Genomic DNA, 14,506 nt, shown 5'->3' with positions numbered 1-14,506 from the left:
ATTTAACCAGAAACAACTTCAAAATGAAGAATATAATTCTAAATAAAATACAACATTTTTATTGGAACAATAAAAAATTTCTTTGAAGCAAAGAAATTCTTTTGAATCAAAGAAAATTTTCTTTGACTGAGAGCCAATGAATATCTTTCTTTGAATATTCTTTTCTAAATTTTCCTACAGTTTTCTCTATTCGGTATCTTGAAAGCCAAAAAATGACGCACATCCTATTGACATGCAAGTAGCATTTGATTCGGAAATTCCACTCTCGTTTCTAGCAATGAAATTCAATTTACGTTGTTCTATTTTCGCCTTAATTACTCAATCCTCACCACAATTACACCGTTCGACTTCTCGCTTGATTTCATATTGCTTCGTAGTCAGTGTTTGATGCGATCGCTATATATGTACAGAAAATAAGGTTTATGTAATCGAGCATCATATATGAATAACACTCATGTCTCAAGAATGTCCCATCAACGGAATAAGCGAACGGAAAACTTTCAGATTTTAGAAAAAAATCCTTACTTCATTAATATATTATTTTTTTATATTTCGTACATAATGGCGCCCAGTCTAAAAAGAAACCTTCTATTTTTTAAATTAATTATTGATGAATTTTGATTTGTCTTTTGAAACATCTTTCATTTTCAAGAGAAGAAAACTCTAAGCATAATGAAATGTTTAGGGTGAATATATAAAAATTTACAGGAATCTACTGTACAATGATAATTTCAATGTGTCGGTAATGTAGAAATTTTACGTTGCTCTACTGATAAGTCACTTCAACTGTTTGGTAAGGCAGAAAGTACTTATCGCTGGTAGATAATATTCTTGATTTTCTACCTTACCACCCGGCGTCTTCATGATTTCCACAGTCGGTACTGATGTTTGGTTGATGTAACAGAAATTACAGAGTTCTTTAAATTTTTATATTAAACATTTTCTCAAACGTTTGATTTATCTTTTTTGAATTGGTTTTATTTTTGGATCTTATTATTGTGAATGAATGAAGTCAAAGATTTAATAATGATTAATCATTAGACTCTGAATGGATTGAAGATGACTTGAGTTATAATGTTTGAAAAAATTTCTCATTACATTTAGGGAGGGGGGGGGGGGGTTCTCGTTAATTGGATAAATTAAGTCTGAATTCTGGGAAAGAGACTTAATGAGAGTCAACGGTGAGTTAATGATATTGATAAGAACGAATCAAAGAATCCAATAAAGATAAACAGTAAGTGTCATTTAGGGGCAGATGATCACGAACGGATTTCCTGGGATACCCTGATTGAGAGCGAATCTCGCTCTTTTGATTTTATGGAAGGAAATGGTGCTTCTAGTGAATCTTCATGGGGTCATAAGTCATGTCATATCTTTATCGGAGTCCCATTCAACCGCCAGTATGGCAATATCTCTTTTAGATAACGCACGTGCAAAATAATATTAAGACCCTCGAGATCGTTAATGACCAATTTTAATTTATAATACCCCATAAAAGCGCACAAATTCGATTGTAATTGCTATTTCTACTTTCTTCAATGTTTTTCAATCAAAAAAGGGCGAGTAATAAATTTATTTCTATTCTACTGGAGGGAATATTTGAAATTAAAGGTCGAAGATTATTGAATCGTTACGGACGACTTTTGACCACCCAGCTACCTTATTATTGTTTACGGTCGTAGGTGAAGTGTGAACACGGCTTCTGCGTGGTAGTTTTAATACTCCTTTTTTCAGGATGTTGAGTCCCGTGAACCACTCAGCTGTTAGGCAAAAATGGAGTTGACGTGCGAAAAAATAGGAAAAATAATGACCATAATTATTAGTTGTGTAATTAATTTTCGAATTTTTGTTATCAAGTAAAAGGTAAGAAGTAGTGCACATCAGTGAAAACATCAATGATAATTTTCCCTTCGATATTTCTGGATCCTTTTATATTGAACTGAAAAAACATTAAATTACAAAAAAATATTTTTTTACACACTGCATTGTTGGATGCTAGGATGTTTGAAATTTAAAATTCTTTTAATGATACAAATATTCAATTTTCTCATTTTTAACCCTCAACACGACTGGTGAGTGTACTATACTCACTAGGGATATTTCTTGATAATATCACCTGAAGGCGTTGAGGATTAACGTTAAGAATTCTTCAGACTTCAAAGAAGTTAGTAAATTTCGACCTGAAATTTTCTTTTAAACGTAAAATCATGTTTCGGAACATGATTCGGACATAAAGTAACTTTTTCACTTATTTAGAACTTCGTTAAAACTACGACAGATGTAAAAAATCTTTTTTCATAAGAATAATAAAAATTTTTCAATAACTCTCTTTTACATGTTAAACTTATAAAATACTGAATAATAATTGTTTTTTGATAATTGAAGGTTGTAAAATGAAAAATAAAGAAATGGCTTCAGAAAATTCAAAAGTAATCCTCCTAATTTATTCACGATTTTAACTTTTATCAAAAACCTTTTTGGGAATTATGACCATATTCATGCCGGGAATAATGAAGGATATTATTAAGGAAAAATTGTAATTTCTTAAGATAGAAAACCAGAAGTTCATTTCTGTCGAGAATTTTCTTCGAGTAATAAAAGAAGAAATTTTCAGAAACATGTAATTTGTTCTTATAAATTTATCCAAAAAAAAGAGATCGGTGTGTTACGAATAAGTAGGAGGTGACCATGGATAAGATGACTTCGAGGTTTATAGTTTTTTTGCTTATAATAGTGTCGGATATATATTTTCTCACAGTCATTGTTTATACAGAAGATATTAGTAATTGCTATATTGACACTCCATTTTACCATTAATTTATATTCTAAAAAAATATATTTCTCTTTAATGTTATAGACTTTAAGTTTTTTTAGGTTTTTCGACCAGGTTTTCAGTAAAAAAGATTATAGTTTTTTTCTGTGTACAGGTATAGAATGTTAAGAAACTTTGTTTTTCATAATCGTTCTCAATTCAAAATTAGTTTCTTGTAAATGGATATCGATTAGCGGTCGAAGATGGTTTAAATATCTCTAATCATCGTGCCTCACATTCCTGGGTATCCTCGTGCTCTTTGTGATATGTAAACTTTTACATTCTTTACAAGATCTTCGATCACAGGATAAGATTTATGACACATAGTCATATTATGAAAGAATTGTAATTTATTTCCAAAGTAACAATTTATTCCATAATATTAATTTTTGAGCACTTTGTCTAAGTATTATAAAAATCAACACCATAAAAAAGTGTACTTTTTTTTACCTAAATTCTCAGATCTTGTATGGTTTCTCAATTTTCATGTGGAAAAAATCACTTGGCTCGTAAACTTCGCTTATCAGAGTTTTCATGGAAACGAAACAACTTATTCTTAGCATAGAGTAAAATTTCCTTTTCTCGAGAACGAAAATGAGAAGGTTCAGTGAAATTTTTGTCCCTAAAAGTGCATATCGATTTCATCCTGAAATAGGATACTTGACTTTGTAAAAAAAAATTAACTCGTAGAAATTCAAGTGCGTACTTAAAATTGTCAGGAAAATTTATGAAAGTATATTTCTTATATGTAAGAAAATAAAAAGAAAATGCGGGAAATCATCGTTCAATAATTCGGATTCAAATGCTTCCAATAATATTTACTCTACGAGGCATAAGTATCATTGGGTACCCTCTGTGATAATCTTCGTTCTCTTCTTGATTCTGTATGCGTCTTCATAACATTATATCGTGATTGACGAATCTCTGTTAACGAAATTTAATTTGCAATCGTCTGTAGTTCAGTGATCTTTCATGTAAACTAGTGAGTGTTCATTAACCTTTAGCTAGTGAGTGCTCATTGACCTTTGACAAATATCAGAGTCAGTATACAGAAAAAGTGTTTTTTTTTTTATTAAAAAAACCGTGACAAACGTACTAAAACCAAATTAAACCACAATTTTGAACGATACGATAATTGAAAGCAAGTCAATTGTTTTTCACTTTTGACATTGATAATGAGAGCGGATGCTGGTGAATAATATGTAGTCGAAGTTCAAAATGAGTTAGTAAGAAAATTGCATACAAAAAATTGAAATCTTAGTTTTTCCTGTATGCATAAGAAAAAGTCCATAGAAGTAAATACTTTTTATAGAGACGGATGTATTTTTATAATAATAATAATTTGTATTGTACAATGAAATATAGTATTACATTTGATTTCTTTTTCTTTTACAGAATTCGTGGTGCAAGAAGATCGTATATCAACTCTGGGATCATCTTAATTAGACGAAACTGGTTTTCACAATGATTTGACAGATGTATTTGATTCTGAGATCATTGTGAAAGCTGATTTTGTTCGGAATTCAACAGTGAAGCTGAAATAAAAAAAAGAAAACCTAAGTAGACGCCAGGAATGGTCACTGATAAAAAAAATCAAGCAGGTATCATGTGTGTGAAAGACTCGATGACTATATGTTGACATAATAAAGATGATTATGAATTTATGAAAATGACAAACAAAAATTATTTTAATTATCGTTAACTCAATACTCGATATATTTTTGAATCACGATATCAGATAGATGAATATTTTTAACAATATTTTTCCGCTTTTCCCCCTCTTTCCATTTTCCTTGTTCCATACTTCTTTCAAATATAATTTCATACTTTTCGATTTAAAATATAAGTCGTATAATTAATAATAATTCGCAATAAGGACACCAAAGTTTAAAGCTTTTAATTCAAAATTCTTTCAAATTTATTAACTTCTAATCGGAACGCTTGCAGGTTAACAATTTGATATATAATAATTTCAAATTGGAAGTGTATAAATTATATGATTCAAAATCAATTTCCTACAATAAATTTTGGTCGTTTTTTAAAATATGAAGTTGTAATTTTAAAGGTCCAATAAAAATGCTGAACCTTTTACCCTTTCAGATTTTAAATGTAAGAAAATTGTCCATCTTTTGACTAGGTTCTAAAATAAGAAAATGAGAAAATTTTGCAATCTAATTCTCACTAAACAACCTATTTTTTATTTTCATATAGTATAGAGTCAAACTTAACAATTCAAATGTTAAAAATACACAAAGAATAAAAAATGAGAGGGTGGCCCCTGGACTGAGCAACCGGGAAATGACAATGAGTTTATATTTTTAAAGAGAATAGACAAATTTTTAGAAGAAAAATCTATCCAATCACTTAAAATATCACATGGTATAATGCAATTTAAAAAGAGTTCGATTTCAATTTTTTTAAATTAAGTTCAGTTGTTAACTTTTTAAATTATGATGTCATTCACTTCATATTGCATAATTTTAAAATATTTTACTTTAAAAATGGTCCTTTTTAGGTATTCATTTTTAAGCATCCTTTTTTAGTTAAACGCGTTTGAAATTGAATGTCTTTTATAAAAAGGTCCAATTAAATCAACTGCCAATGTAGAATAAATAATAAATTTTAAAAATAAACCGTGGTTAGAGTTATTAAAATTGTACAATAATTAATTTTACAAGACAATTCAAATTTCTAACAACTTAATTTTTCCAAACTATTTTCGATTTTAGAATCATTTCAAATGATAGATTTAGAATTAAACACTTTTATAAACTCTCAAATATAATTCAAATATCGTTTCAGTCTAAAATATTCGATCTTTCCCCCATTCAATTTGCAATTTTTTAATAAAAAAAAGAATTATTTAATATTTAGCATTTATTTGACTGCCCATTTAAATTGAGCAATTATAAATTAAGCATTCAAATCTTAACTTAACTTAAACATTATACGTTACAATTTTAATTGTTAGGTTTAAAAAATTTTAATCTGTAAAAGAAAGCATTGATTTTTTATGCATACAGAACAATTGAACAACTTCAAATATTACACGACTTAAAATTAAAATAATCTTTCTTATTTAAAAAGTGTTAATTAAAAAAAAATTAAACTTTCAATTTTCTATGTTTCTAACTTAAATTGACTTAAATATATATAATTTTTAAAATTTACAAATTTATTAATTTATTCTTCAATTTACAGAATTGAAAATGATACTGTAGATTTATATTTTGCAATCAGAAAACTTTGGACTGTTTAAATTATAAAAGTTTAAAATTTTCAAATTGCAGCTTAACGGAAATATTTTATTAAACATTTTCTAAATTAAAATTGTAATAAGCTTCCATTTTACTTCTAAACGTGTCTTACGCGTTTTATCTAAAAAACTTTAAACTTCAGTATTGAAAACTTATAATTCAAAATAGTTCCTACTTTGAGTATTTTCATTTTCAGTTTAGTTTTGATTACTCCAAATGACGTTAAAAAAAATGTTTGCGAACAGGGCAAGAACACGCAATTCTTTTCCACAATTAAAACGACCACCCTGAATAAGGTTTCATGTAAGTCTGAATTTTTTTTTTGCAATTTGATTATAAAATTATTAATCGCTCTTTTCAACAATGATTTATAATGACTTTCAAGTTATTTTCTTTCGGGAGTACGGAATGTTTAATCTCTATTTAGAATGTGGCGTTCCCTCGGCTAGCTTATATAATTGGAATTAATTATTTAGACATCACGTGCAGCGACTTTTTCCGGACTTTCGAGTGATTTCTCGTAGGCCACGTCCCATCGTAATTGTTGACAGATAAATAAATAGGCGGTACAAAGAGAGCTCTGTCTTTCGTCCTCAGCGTAGCACGCGCTTGAGTCGCGCGCCGTCAAGGGCAAAATGTATTCGCGTAAATAAATTGTTTCCAACGCAAGTGCCGCAGAAATGAAATCTTGGCATCAAAGCATTCCTGAATAAAGCAAAAAGAAAATTCAAACTACTTTTTTAATAATCAAATTTGAGTTTGTAGAGCAAGACCTCGAGCAAGATTTGAAAAATTAATTTTAAAAAATTACTTTCATTTAAAACGAAAAAAGAAGTTATAACAGAAACATTAATCACTGGTTTTGTTTGTATACATAATATTTGTTTGCACAAAGTAGAATAAGTTAAAGGTAAATTGAAAATCAGTTCAGTATTAGAATCAATATATATATATATATATATATATATATATATACAATATACACTGAACTCCCAATGTAAGACCCCCCGCTTTACAGTATTGACTGAACTGGTGGCCTCCACAGTAATATGATGAGAGAAACCGCGGGGTGTTGAAAAAGAGGATGTGTTGAGACAAAAATGACAAACAGCTAGAAGGCGCCACACTCTTAGCGTGTTAGTTGCATCAGGTTGGGTCATGCATCCAAGACCAACAGAAATGATTTGCAAGTTAAGATGGTTTTCCACGTCCGTTAATTTCGAAAAATACATAAATGTAGTTTAATATTTTAAAGTTAAGAAATGCAAAATGATTTGAATGTTTGTTCCTCAAATGTCAGTTCCTTACATTCAATTTACTAATTTTCGTATGCAATAATATTAGAACAAAAATAGTAGTATGAAATTCGGAAGGGAACCCAAGTACTTAATTTACGTTTTATATAAACTTCAAAAATATTATCAAAATTTTAACATTGAGAGTCCAAAAATATGTACCAAATGAAAATTGCCGATGATTTTAATGAACTTTGAATGAACCCTTAGGGTCGATATCGATGCAAATAGAAGTTTTTCGTACTTGAGTATTTATAACAAAACTGGAAACTCTTCGTAAAAAATTCTTAATTTCTAACGGGTGTTCGCCAATTAAGCATATAGAGCGCGAACGAGTAATGCGCTTTTTGCCGGAATTTCCGGCAGTGATTTATCAAACGGAAAAGATCGTATCTGAGGATAGCGCTGCTGCAAGAAGAATCATCAAATGGGGAAGAAATGGAAGATGAAGAACGCAGCGGAGGAGAATCTCGTTCACTTTAGTTCTCCTTAAATAAATTTGGTATACATACCTATAGCCAGTAATTAAATTAATTAAATAGACTTTTTTATTTAAAAGGTGCGGGCCTATAGGTCTACCGAAATACGGTGCGCGTAACCCAAAGTCAATATTAAAAAGAGAACCAAAATCCTTTGTAAGCTGGAAAGCGAGTGATTGTTCTATTTCGCTTTAAAATTGAAATAGTTTAAATTACAAAATTTAAGTTGAAAATTACTCCATTCTTACTTCTTCCTCTCACTTTAAACTTTTGAAACAATTTTTTTATTGAAATAATTAAATTGGTCAAATTTTAAGGATTAATTTTATGACTCTCCGAAGATTCTAGTCGTTTCTGTTTTATTGATTTTCGAAAAAATTCTTGTTGAAGTTCTTTGAAAATAGCTTATCTTTGAAGAATCACTAGCAATAATTAAATGAAATTAAATTATGCGTAAAAAAAGGGAATATTCTGACCTTATTAGGTCACGAATTAAAAAATCTCAAACAATATACGTGTAATTCTTCACAGACAAGCTATTTAAAAAAACTATATCATTAATGCTTTTGTGAAAAAATGAAAAAAGAATAAAATGTTTGAAAAGTCATAAAATAATTAATATCGCAACCAAGATCACTAAATTTCATAAAAAAGATAGATTTTTGAAAAAAAGGAATAGATACATTTCTAGTTAAAACAATTGATTTTTAATATAAAGAAATAATTCTTAACCAAAGAAATAAATTTTCAACCAAAAATATAACATTTTTTGGCTTAATCTACCTTCAACAAATTTCACCCCAAACATCCGTGCTAAAACCAGTGAAAAAATAGTCCACTTTGAGCAGGTTTGTTGCGGTCTAATTAGGATAGAACCTTATACTTTTTTAGAATGCGTTTTTTTAGCTAAATATGTCAAAAGAATAGATTTCCTTTGAAACGCTATAATTTAGAAACCATTGAAAATAGAGTATTCTCTTTTTTTCTGATTTGCCGTAGAATTTTATCTACTTTTGTCCATTATCGCTACTATTAATCTACGCAGCACTGAGAAACGGCGAGCATTAAATACTTGATTTTTTCACCTTTTTCAAATAAAATTTCAGTGAATGAAACTTCAGGTTACTCTTTTCCTCACTAATATAGAGATTCAAATCAGAAAAAATTGATACTTTGAATTCGGCATTTCACAAATGCAAAAATGTATTTTAGTTTAAAACTGGTTTATTTTTTAAAACGTCTCAGCTTTATTTGTAATGTAATATTAATCATTCTCTCTATAATACCTTTTACTATCAAAGGCTTTTAATTTTAGTTTTTTAAATTTATATGGCCTAATATTTAAAATTTCTCAATTTTGAAAACTTCTTATATGAAATTACTCAATTTTCAATTGAACAAAACAGTAATTCTATAAAGACTAGACAATTTTCATCGTAAAAAATGGTTACCTATCTTTCATTTGTTCGTAATTTTGGTAAATTCTTAATTTATATTAATGTTCTAATATATCTTGACAGAGAAAAGTAAGGCGAAAACAAAAATGATTAGTTTCTTGACATTTAAATTCACGTTTGTGGCCATATATAATTGCATCTAATTTTATCTGATATATAAACTATAAAATTCTTGCGAACATATAAATATACACATGTTCGTACACGTGCTCACACGCCGGCACTATCAAGTGTCAAACGAACCGAACACCAAAAAAATCAAAAGGATTTTGAGCCAAAGCAGCCGGGCCAGAGAGAAACTTTAGATGGGATTCCAAACTCATCAAGATTTAAGTCCAAAGATACTCTGTAATACACCGGCACTTGGATCCTTTCTCTCGCTCATCAAATTATGTGACAGCTTAAGCAAGACTATCCGGCCTCGGGCCTTCTCGATAAAACCGAAACCCTTACTTCGAAAAAAGATTTCTGTGAACAAATTTCTTACAAAATTTAATCATAAATCATCTTCTTAATTACGCAAAAATAATATGGAAAGAATATGATCTTGCATAATATTGCTAAAATGGTGCACCAGAATTTGTGGTCTCAAATTCAATTATATTTTTCAGAATTAAGGTAATAATGGAACTTCCATTAATTACGAGATGATTTTTTTTAAATTTTAGAACCCTCCCCCTTTATTATAAGGATTCCTAAGATTTATGACCCCCTCTCTTTTACTTGCGATTTTATATTTTCTACTCTATATGTCAAAAATATGTCAATTATTTTCACCGTAAGCGAGATTTGAAGGGATTTTAAGGTATTATCAAGGAATTTTAAAAGATTGTAATGGATTTAAAGAGATTTCGATATATTTCAAAATAAATCACGGGATATCAAAGAAATTCATATGATACCGAAGTATGTTCATGAGTTTTGAAAGGTAACAGGGAATTTTAATTGGACATGCAGAATTTAAAGGGATTTAAATAGACTTCGTAAGAGTACCATAGATTTAAGAAGATTATTTCAAAATATTTGCAATAATTTTAAAGGATTTTCAGGCATTTTAACGGATTGTAAGATATATAAAGGTATTCCCTATGGTTTAATGGAATTTCAAAGAATTCTAAGAGATTTCAAAAAATTCAAAATTATGTCCACGGATTTTGAAGGATTTCAAAAAATTGAACGAGCTTAGAATTGCTATTCCACATCTCATAAGGCGGTTCGGAGTTAGCATACACTCAATAGAAACTGAGAAAATTATAAAAAAATTTTAACAAATTTTTAACACTTAGGGCACAAAATGCGCATTCTGGATGCCTATCTAAGCGGGAGCAAAACCAGTCTTTCTCTCCCTCTTTATAATAGGGAGAGAAAGTCAGCTGATCCATACAAGAAGTACATTATGAGAGACCGAGACGGAGCGGTGCGTAATGGTGAGGCTATGTGCTTTGCTTCCTTTTTATAGGCATCCAATAACGCGAATTTTGCACCCTTCATTTTAAAAAATAGTATATGCACCATGGGAGCAATAAAGCATTCGCAGACTCGTACGATTTTGGGCCCTCGATGCGCTCGTCCCCCAAAATTCGTACTCGCTGCAAATACTTCATTTTGCTCCCTTGGTGCATAAGCTACTATTTTGCAGAATTTTTATCATTAATATCATATCAAGGATTTTAAGGAATTTTAATGAATTTCAATATATTGCAAGGCATTTCAACAGATTCGGAAAGATTACCGATGATCTTAAATATTCCATTGAATTTAAAAGGAATTGCAATGATTTCAAGAAATTCGATAACCTTTCAACATATTTTACGAATTTCCACGGATTTTAAATAATTTTGAATGATTTTAAGGGATTTTAAAGAATTTAAAGGATTGTAAGGAATTTTAAGATATTTTATAATAAATAACGAGGTTTCAAAGGATTTCATGTGAAGGATTCTAAAATTTTTTAAAATAATTTAACATTTTTAAGAAATGCGTAAAATTGACTAAGGATTTCATTTTGGACGGAAAAGATTGAATAGAATTTCAAGCTCTATAAATTTGAATTAGTTACGATTTTGACTAAGTCACTAAAAATCCTCCCCCTCCCAATATCGACGCGTAAGATTTTCCGAACCCCTTCACTTCGAAAGAGCCTTACGTAATTAATGGACTAAGGACGTTTTCAATTTGTACTTCTCCGATAAATGTTGCTTACAGAGAAAGAAAAAGTTTTCTATGGAGAAAATCGATATTGCTTTAAAAAACACATTGGGCTTAATTCTAGCTTTAAGCCAAACAAGAGGCTTGAATTAATGTGTAAATAAAACAAGCTATAACAAAAGCTCTCCCGTTTCCAGCCTTTCACTAGTTAAAAAGTAGGTAATGAGCCTATTTATAAAACAAAATTTTCATCCCCTTCACCAAACTTAACAGTTTTTTTTTGGACTGAATTGAACTGGATACTAAGACGGGAGATATCCTATCAATACAGACAATCCGAAAGTCCAAAGGCGTCACTAAGCCTCTTGAGGTTGTCTTTCTGACCTTTTTGCTCGTCTGCGAAGCAGCTGTATTTTTTGGAGGAACACTTTAACACTTGGAGGAACATCGAAGTGTCAAGCGATTATCCTTTCACGAATAAGAAGAAAAGCTTTCTTTCCTCTCTAATACTCTCATTTTACTTTTGCTTATTCACTGTTTTTACTTTCTCAACGTCGGTAGCATATCGGTGACGGTGTGTTTGATAGAATTTGTGAAAGATTCGTCACCTGCATGTTTTACAAGTACAAAAGGTAAAGTCATCAAAATCGTCTGGCAAATTGTTACAAAATCGTTCTCGAATTACGCACTGCAACCACGTTCGTTCGTTAATAAGGCTTCGAATGGAGCTTGGAAATTTATGGCTACCGTATCCGCCCAGTATATTTTGACAAGTAAAGAATGGAAATTTATCGACAGAAAGGGGATATGGAGGTTCGGTTTTTCTAAAAAAACCCTCCAGAAAGTTTTGAGCTATTAGAGGTTTCAAATTTTATGCGGACCGGAGCGTGCCAAACGTTTCGGTGAAAGAGGGAGCAAGGAATTTCTTACTTACATGGTGGTCGTCAAAAACTCTAAATTTATAGTTATTGTATAGTCTAACTTTCTAAAAACATTAAAAAATTATTGGAAAATAATTTTTAATATTATTCTTTTCTAAAATGTTAAAAAAGCCGCAGCAAATACAGCAACATTGTTTAAACTCAGTTAGGGAAACGTGCCAGTAGTCGTGACGTCAATTTTCTTTCTTTTAATCTAATTTGAGTTTTGAAATTCTATTTGACACTATAAAATAATAAAACTAAATAGGTTTTATGATTAAATGTCATTTCTTATCTATTTAAAAAATATATATTCCAATTTTGTGATTGAATTTAATTTATATTTGTTTAATTTATTCAAATAGGTTTCATCGCTAAAGATAATAAAATGAAAATTCGTAAGGCGAAATGTAAGATATACCTACTGTTAAAGTTCAAAATTAATTTCTTCGTTAATTGACTGAGAAAACAATATTTGCCTCAACTCGATTAAAAGCTTAAAGTTTTTACGAGGTACCAAAAAATTTTAAATGCTCTCGTAAAATGCCCTGGTGATTTTCACCCAAACTCGTAAATCTGTAACCCGTGGTCAACTACTTGTGTCCTGTTTCATGTTTCAATGTGTCATTTGGTCGTAAACAAGAATAATAATAACAAGGAGAGTGTTAGACATCTTAAACGAGAAACTCTCGAAAACATTAATTTTAATTAAAATAGAGAAGAATTTAGAGCTTATTTCAAATTTCTTTTCAATGCCTAATTAAAATATATTTCAGTAGTTAATTTTACGATTTTTAACATACTAGAACATTGTGCGCAATAATTATCCTTTCTTTAGAAAGACACTCAGTTCATTTTGAGAACGTTTTATACGATTTACATAAGTTTCTTTATATAAGACAATTTTTATAATTCTATACGAATAAAATAATTTAAAAAAATTCATTTATAATTCTTTAAAATTTGCAGATTATCTTTCTCATTAACAAAATAGGACTCGCCGCGTGTGTGATATTTCGACACCGTACTTATAATGTGTTTTGAACATTTTAAAAATACCAAAAATTTGTCTCAAATTTTCTGTAAGATTCCATTTACCACGTTATTTTCTGGATATATTTGTAACATTTATATATTAAATTATTTTATTTTTATATCAAACTTTTATTTTTAACGCTGAACTGTAAAAGAAATTTAACATTTATGTACATGATGAAACCGACAAAAATTCAAGATCTATGATGTTAAATTTTATTTACTAAAGGCAAAAAGCATAAATAATATTTCAATTTATGTTTGACATGAGCACAGGTAATTTTATTGGTAAATAACAGCAAAAATCGTATTTTTACAATAAATAAAAAATAACCATCTTTCTAAATTTCCATAGCATTATCTACATTTAAATAATCATTTTAAGAACCAAAACTTACCAGAACAGATTACTTTTGCTAGTTTTAATGAAAATTCTTATTACTTCGTTGGAACAGGTCCATTTTTTGGTTGACGATTCGTAATTTTAGTTGATAACCCTTTTTTTAAATATTGACTACTTATTCCACCGAAGTTTTTTTTTGTAAATTAATTTTTTTATCTGAAAATTTAAGTATTCCATGCTTGATTGCACATTTATCTGATTCAGTTAATAATTCAACTATTTGGTTAAAATTTTATTATTTTGTTAAAACTTTTTTTTATGGTAGAATATTAATCTTCTTTGTGACTAATTTTCCTTTTTGGTTAAAGATTTAAAACTTAATCTTTTTGGCCGAAAATGAATCTTCTTGGTTGAAAATTCATTTCTTTGGTTTAAAATTTTAATATTAGGTTTAATATTCCTTTCAAATTTCAAAATTTATTTAAAAAAAAAAGGAATTTTGTTCATAATTATTTTTTTTAAAGAAAATTGAATTCTGTTGTTCGAAAATTTATTTATTCAGTTGAAAATTAGTTTTTGTATTGACGCAGTTAATTTTTTAAGCTACAAATTTAACTTCGATTTTTTATTAAAAAATTATGGTTTTGGAAAAACACTTTTTTTTCTTGGTGGATAGCATGTTTTTTTTTATCTTGTAAAATTCATTAATTTGTAAAAGATTCATCATTTTAGTGAAAAATTCATTTTTTTTAGTAGAAAA

At 29.1% G+C, this 14,506-nt stretch overlaps 1 long non-coding RNA gene across 1 annotated transcript in view; it reads left to right on the top strand.

The window, feature by feature from the left end:
• LOC117169351 overlaps nt 1-4,429 on the top strand; it is a 56,297-nt gene extending 51,868 nt beyond the window's left edge. Inside the window, exon 3 of the long non-coding RNA XR_004466651.1 lies at nt 4,208-4,429. This is a non-coding gene — a long non-coding RNA (uncharacterized LOC117169351). The remainder of the gene's footprint in view (nt 1-4,207) is intronic.
• The last annotated feature ends 10,077 nt before the right edge of the window (nt 4,430-14,506 follow it).

Source organism: Belonocnema kinseyi, chromosome 3 (assembly GCF_010883055.1).
Source record: "Belonocnema kinseyi isolate 2016_QV_RU_SX_M_011 chromosome 3, B_treatae_v1, whole genome shotgun sequence".
Taxonomy (NCBI): domain Eukaryota; kingdom Metazoa; phylum Arthropoda; class Insecta; order Hymenoptera; family Cynipidae; genus Belonocnema; species Belonocnema kinseyi.
Note: the sequence above shows the minus strand (reverse complement) of the source record. Positions and strands in the feature narration are given on the sequence as shown.